Source organism: Capsicum annuum, chromosome 3, assembly GCF_002878395.1.
Source record: "Capsicum annuum cultivar UCD-10X-F1 chromosome 3, UCD10Xv1.1, whole genome shotgun sequence".
In the NCBI taxonomy this organism is placed as follows: Eukaryota; Viridiplantae; Streptophyta; class Magnoliopsida; order Solanales; family Solanaceae; genus Capsicum; species Capsicum annuum.
In genome coordinates, this window is record NC_061113.1 from 269617681 (window position 1) to 269625510 (window position 7830).

Sequence of the window (7830 nt, forward strand, 5' to 3'; positions counted from 1 at the left end):
ATGGCAAAAGAACAATACTACAGAGTCATAGAGAATTCAATACAGGTAAAGAGAATAACCATTTTCAAAGATGGACATCCACTGAATCAAAAAGAGTGAGAAGAAAGAGAGAGAGATGCATGGTTTTTTGTTAGAGTCTCCTAAACATTTCATTGGTCGGGTCGGGTTGGGTCGGGGGATTTAATTTGGATTAATTTAATTATTTGAGATAAATAAAATTAAAATAAAGGTCAACGAATAATATCTTGACACGTGTCCTGCCGTTAAAGGTGAGGACTATATACATCCCAAATCATTAACAATAAGGTTATATTTGTACTCAAAATATAACGAGGAGTATATATGCATCATTTCTCATAGTTTAGGGTATATTTGTACCTTTTTTGTATATTTTATTATAGTGATTTTAATTTTTTTTAATTAATTTTTTATATTGTATTACTTCTCTATAACGATGTTTTATCTATAATAATAATAATTTCATTTATTATAAAAATACTATTTTTATTATATATAAATTAAAATACCAAAATATTTATGATAATCATTATTAATATCATGCTCACGGTAAATTTCAAGTATAAATATCTAATTTAAAAGAAACAAATTATATTTAAATAATGTACAACAATTATTTCATAACTTTACGATCAAAAGGCTACTAACGTTTTCGGTTTTTTCTTATAATCATGCTCTTTCTAATTTTATATATTTTTATTTATAACAACTAAATTAAATCTGAACAATAAATATCAGTATACATACATAACAAGATATTTTTAAAATGGTATGAAATTTTCGACAAATATTGTCACTATAGAGAGTTTGACAGTAGTACAAAAGGAAATTTTTTTAAATAAAAATAAATAAATAAATAAGAGTACTTTAATTAAATTATATCCTAATTAATATTTTTAAGATGTGTGCAACTTAAAAAATTAACAAATAAATAGGAACGGAGGGAGTAGTTTGTCAATACTACCCACCCTTCTGATTCTTCTAAATTTTTCTTAAAAGTGGAGCTAATTATTATTTGAATTTTGGAATTTAAAAGTAGTTAAATTTTTATTTCCGTAAAGGTTAATTCGAGAAAAAAATTTAACTACTTTTAAATTCCAAAATTCAAATAATAATTAGCTCAAAAGTCATTATACATTCTTGAACTTAAAAAGAATCATATTGGATCATAGTGTCATTAATTCATTTATATTGGACTAGAGGAACAACCACTGGTGATCCTTCCACCATGAACCCCAAACTGTGGTTTGGTTATTGATGACAACAAGAAGCAACTCACAAATTATGCCAAACAAAAAAATGAATGCAGAAACATTTGTAGACATTATCTTCACTTATGTAATAGGAGTAATAAGAATAAGAAAATTAAAGCTTGTATTTAGCTTTTAGCTTTGCCCTGCAACTGGAATTCTAGTAGCTTGACTTGGTAAAGTTTGTATTCAATTTGTTTTGATACCTAATGATAGCTTATAACACGAACAAAAATTTTGCCTATTTGATGTAAATCTCCCAAGTATAACTACAAAATCAGTCAGTTGAAGTCTGTTCAGTACCCAATGATGAGTTAGGTTTCATTTTTTAGGAAAGTGAAATAGTTAAACCAAAACCTAAACAGATGTTGACAAATAATCGTCACCAATTTCTCACACATATAAACGAAAACCTAAACAGATGTTGACAAATAATCATCACCAATTTCTCACACATATAAACGAATTCATGAAGCAATCAGTACAACCTACATTAAATAAATAAAATGCTTAGCTTGTCACCAATTGTTATTACTCCTTTCAGAACCCTCTTTGTTCCCCTCAAACTCTCCAAACCGCTTCGAATTTTAAAATGGATAATCTTCTCCCGAGCCTATTAACCTATTTTCCATCTGGGTCAGCCATGGACATTGGCAAAAGAATATGCATCAAAAATCTTCAATAATTCTTCTTCTTTCTATATAATTTTTGTCAATTACCTGCAATTGGAGCAAAAAGTACAAATGAAAGGAAGATTTGCGTTCTCGAAAATATCATAGCACGTTATTTTTCTCATCATATGCACTGTTCCAAAATCTATAACATCTACAAACAATAAATCAAAATTCAGTTTCAAGTCAATTGCAAATTATTGTGTCAAACAGAAAATAAACAAAATAGATACTCATATACTCTTACTTAATGCTTCTAAAACAACCCCATCAAGAGAACATAACTGTGAGAAGGCACTGATGAGGTGGCCTCCGCTCGCTTCTGACTCTGAGCTTCCACACAAAATCCAAAGCCCTCTTCAGAATCGTCAATCAGCTCGTCGATTAATCGGCAATTAAACATTTTCCGATTCGAAAGTCAAGATCATATATCAAAAATCCTAAATCACAAAAATTAAATGATTTTAATTTAAAAAAAAAGGTGCGATCTTTATTGATTCAGCTAAATCGGCAACAATCAAAATCGATTAGAAGGACCAAATTAGTATATGATAGAAATCGAATTCCAATCAAGTGCTTTGGGTAATCAACACAATTGCAGCTTAGCTTTACTTCTTGTTGAACAGAGAAATACCATAGGAACGGAGATAGAGAACATCGGACTTTGCCACCTGTTTCTAGGAAATTGTAGTGGGTACACGTATCACTTGTAGAACAGAATGAAAAAAATACCCTTATCAATTACTTTCAGCTTTGGAAACTTCTGAGTTCAACAAGAACTGACCAAGGGATCAAAATATATCAAGCTACTGACTAATAGACAGAAAAGGGAAATCTAAGGTGATTAAATTACTGCCAATTTCTCTCCAAAGCAGTGAAATAAAAGGGGTTAAACATACTTCTATATCTAGCTATTATCACATCCCACGGTGTAAGTAAAACTTATTATTTTTATGCAAAAGAAATACTAACACATGAACTTTACCCTTATGTTTTGCAACATTAGCGTTATACAGGGAATGACCACACTTTACCATTTCATTTCATTAGTATAAAAGGTTTTGAGCATCATGCAGTACAATACTGAATACACATGAAAATATATAGTCAAGCTCGTCCATAGCAGCTTCTCATAGCCCTAACTATAAATCCAGAACTCCAAATATTTAGATTTCAATTAAGGTCCGCCAATGTGCCATTAGGATAGACTTTACAGAAATACTTCCAACAAAATAACCTTAAATCCACAACAGACATCATTTATTTAAGGAGAGGAAATTTCCAGCCCACTAACCTCCAAATTGCCTCATGTGGGAGATGTAACCAAGTCGTTGTGCCCATCTCCTTGTCCATTGTAACCTTATATGGCTCCACTCTAATAGGGTCACCTGTAGAGCTGTCAATACGGGTTGGCCCAACCCATTTGCGTTAGCCCATATGGGCTTTGAGTTTGACGGGCCAAGCCAGGTTGGCCCATTTAAATGACGGGCCAAAAAACATCAAGCCCACGCTATTACCCTGTGGGCTGTGGGCCTCACGGGCCAGCCCACTTTTTAAAAAATAATATTTTATAATTTAATTTTACACTATTGATAAACATAAATATTTATCACACAGTAACACATAGTATTAATGCTTGTTAGTCAAATCTTCAACACCCCAAAAATAATTCTAATAACGAAATTAAATAACTTTTGACATGAATATAAATAAACCACAAAAAATGTCAACATTTCATTCACTCAAAAAAAAAAAAAAGAGTAACTTACATAAATCCCGGATAGTTTCAACAAAATTACATAAAATTTTGGATAGTTTGCTAATTACATCTTATCCCAGAATTTTGAATTGGTGATACATATGTTAAGCAGTGATACATATGGACTAATGATACATATGCTATGTGTATCACTAGTGTCATGATGTGTATCACTAGTAAATATGAAATCCGGAATTTTATGTAATTTTTAAAATATTAAGGGATATTGTGCAATGTGGTGTTTTAAATATGGAATTTGTGTAATTTTTCCCCAAAAAAAAAATGAACTCCTCAAGAAAAATTTTCATGACACTCATTATGTATCTAATATCACAACTTTATTCTTCATCAAGCATCTCTGAATCATCTTTTGATAAAACTGTTTCGTAATCTTCATTTTCATCTACAATTTATATACATATTAATTAATTAAACATTAAAAAATAATAAAATTTCGTAACTAATAATATTTACATGTATGCAAAAACTATTATCAATTTGAGAGTAACCGTGCAATCAATTTCGAGTGGTAACAAGTGTTTGGACATTTTCATGATGGATACAACTTCTATATTTGGTGAGAACGCACCCTCCAATGCTGAATGGTGATTCTGATGCTACAGTAGTAATAGGCCCACGTGCTGGCCCAACCCATATTCCTCAAGCCCTACGGGCCACGAGCTTATCCGGGTCGGACTAAAAAGCCATGTTCTTAAATGGGCTACAGAAATTAAAGCTCACCCCATTAAATTACAGGTTGGGCCGGACCGGCCCAATGGGCCTTGGCCCCATATTGACGGCTCTAGTCACCTGGATTGGTGAATGAATCGGGGATATTCCTGACAACCTTTTTATAAAGGCACAGTTCAAGTAAACATAATCAAGTTTTCATACTTCAAAACTAATGTAAGAACAAAACAAATAAAACAATCATCAAATATACCAGTAGCTGGTAGAATTATGTCCACGAGGAAAAATAGTATCCAAGTCCGTTAGTTTTCGTCTATCGTCATCATATTAAGCCAATTGATTATGATCTTTGTATACACAATACATTCATGAGAAATACAAGTAAGGAAAAAAGAGGATTTTTTTACCAAGTGATTTTGGAAGCCCGGTGTGTGCTCATGCTTTTTCCTAATATCTGTCGCTGCTATTTCGACATAGCTATAACAAATATGAACAAACAACAAAGCAATATTTTCATAGAGAACTCATCAATAAAGGAAAAAAATTGGTTAATCTATGTAGAAATTAAAAAACCAATTGGTTCTTTTTAGAAATCCAAAGCAAGCAATCTAATCAAATCAACTCTTCTTCTTTAATTAGAATCAGAAAATCCTAAGCAAAACTCCAAATATGCAACTTAAATTGGATCTTCTTCTTTCGTTAAAATCAACAGTGAACAGAAATTCCAATTGGGTAATCTAACCAAATTGAGTCTTCTTCTTCAAAAAATCTCAAATAAAACCCCAAATAAGCAATTTAATTTACATATGAAATTAAATTTCCTATGAAAGCTACTAACCAAAAACGTACCTCACAATTACATAACACAGAGTAATCTGTATGCGCGGAAGGACATAATCTATATTACACACAATGAAGAACCAACAGAAGGAGAAAGATTAAAAAGTCATTTGAAAAATAATACGTGTTTGTTTAGATTAAGCATAAAAAGTCATTTGGGAACTGCTACGTGTTTGTTGCATTACACGTGTTGTAAGCAGACAACAAGCTTGCACAATAAAATGTTTATAATACCCTTTATAGAAATTTCCTTGGACATTAAGCACGGATGTCGAAATCTTTGTTTCGAAAATTAAAAAAATATTAGAGAAACATAGTCCGTGTCAGCACAAACCTAACATTAAAATATTTTGATTACATATAATAAGTAGATTGATGTTAATTCAAATTATAAAAAATTAATAACAAAATATATTAATTAATTGATAATATTTTTCAAAGAGTCAAATTATCTTGCAAGATAATTATGTATAATTTATTCATATAAATTAAAAAATTGATGCATTTTAAAGTTTAGATATTTAATCATAAGATTGAGATTTGCTACATTAAATATAAAATATGAGATTAGAATTAATACATAAGACTTGACACTTGTTGTAATTTATAGTATTTTTAAAGTAATTTTCAAATAATATATGTTGCTTTTTTTATTCAAGCTTTTGTGGCATTTGTTTTATCCCTTTTCGAACTTTATTTTGACGAGAAAATGATTTTGATCTTAAAACTATTTCAAAAGAGTTGAGAAAATTTCAAAATAATTTTAAGAAAATTTACAGAATCGCCACTTAATTTTAAAAAAATAAATCAAGAAAAAAAAACTTAAAAATAGTTTCAAAGGTTCAAAAACAGAAATAAACCTTTAAAATTAGAGATTCTAATTAAGGGTTCAAATGTTCAATTAACGCTTTAAGAGGATTTTTAAGGCACTTAGGAGCGTCCGTTTAAAACGGTTTACCAAAAGAACTAACTTGACTAACTAAACGTGACTAATTTTTACAAAGATTTGATTTTATAGAAAATATTAAAATTATTTATTTAACATTTAAACAATGACATTGATTTGACTAGGCAAAAAATTAATCTTATTTAACTTGGAGAATTTTTTATAAAGAAGGTCGATCTGAAACATATTTCCTTTATAGATTATTCTTTCAAACAAGAGAATGATTTTGAATAGCATTTTGGATGAAAAATATCGATTTAAACAAATTATGAACCTTGGTTAATTAGTGAACATATTTATCTTTTTGTAAAGAGAATTGAGCTTAGGTCGATGAGAATTCTTTTAATTACTTTAACAAAAAAACAAAACGCAATTTTATCTTTTTAAAGTTCATCCTGAGAAACATAAGGAATACTGTATTTTATTAATTTTGAATATTTCGCTAAAAATAAAATATGCAGAAAAAAATAAAGAAATAAACAAAAAAGTAACGATTTCAAGGGGATTTATATAGGCTAACCAAATTAATTAGTACGAGCACATAAGATAGCATTTACAAGAAAATGGATAAGAAAGAGTTAGAATTTGGGCCTTTCTCAAATCTGGCAGCCTTTGGCCCATTCTTCATGGACTTTTAGTCCATTGATACAGATGTATACCATCTGTATATCATCTGCATACAACAGCTATTTTTCCTGCATTTTGTATGTATACACTGTATACCAGTGTATAAATTACTGCACATTCACTCCCAGCCCCACTGTGCGTCATATGTTGGCGTGTATCAGCCCTTTGGACCTGGAAAACCAGTGTATCTGGTGTATACCAACAGCTGTTTTTGCACATTGAGCCATTTTTTGACTCGAAAGAATGGGCTTTGCCCGAGGTATACAAGGATTGGAGTCTCGTAGACTCGGATTTATGTCACATGCATCAAACAAAAGATAAAAGATTAAAATCAAATAGAGGATTAGCACGTAACTTAAGCTATACTTGTAGTGGAACATATACTTGATAAATCAAAGGAACTCTTATCTTAATTCTACCAATTGGCAGGCTAAGCCACAATTTTAGTACAAGCAACAAAATTACTTGTTAAGAAGAGATCACTAGTACTTTTACACAAAATTGTTTAAGTAATGCTCTAAATTATTACTGTGTGGAACATGTGAAATGCCATTAGCTAGTTCTATGTTGCAGTTTTTCAGATCAAGGGAGAGGAAAAGTGTTAAAAAGAATACACCCACACTCACAGAGATAAACAATGTCAAGAAGACATCTCACAAAATGTATTGTCAAACTAGCGAACCAAATGAATTGGATATTTTAGCCAATAATTAGTCAGATAAAGTGGGAAAACACGAGACAACCGTTCATTTAATCACCAATTCCCCGAATGGTCGACTCAAGTAAAAGAAAGAGAAGGCGTAAAATACATAAAGTTGAAACCTGCGAGTATTTATATTGATATGGCAAGCCAAAAAGACACCAAGAGATGATCCAACAGAGACATATACCCCATACGCATCAGTGAAGCAAAGAAATTAAATGCAATCTGGTTTAGTCGGAATGTTCATCACCCATCTTATTAAATATAAAACAAAAACAAAATCATTGCGATGTCCTTTTTTGATAACCAGTCCCATTTTGCTAAGG

The 7830-nt window shown here is 30.7% G+C and overlaps 1 long non-coding RNA gene across 4 annotated transcripts; it reads right to left on the bottom strand.

Moving 5' to 3' along the window:
- Positions 1-1325: 1325 nt before the first annotated feature.
- On the bottom strand, positions 1326-5424 carry LOC107861615. Of its 4 annotated transcripts, none has more exons than XR_001671831.2 (3): positions 5238-5424; positions 2187-4865; positions 1326-1987 (listed from the first exon to the last, which is right to left on the bottom strand). It is a non-coding gene; the product is annotated as an uncharacterized LOC107861615 (long non-coding RNA). The 4 variants fall into 4 exon arrangements; XR_007054010.1 differs by lacking the exon at positions 5238-5424 and having other exon boundaries at positions 2187-2379; positions 3234-5231; XR_007054011.1 differs by lacking the exon at positions 5238-5424 and having other exon boundaries at positions 2187-2379; positions 2477-5231.
- Positions 5425-7830: the final 2406 nt, after the last annotated feature.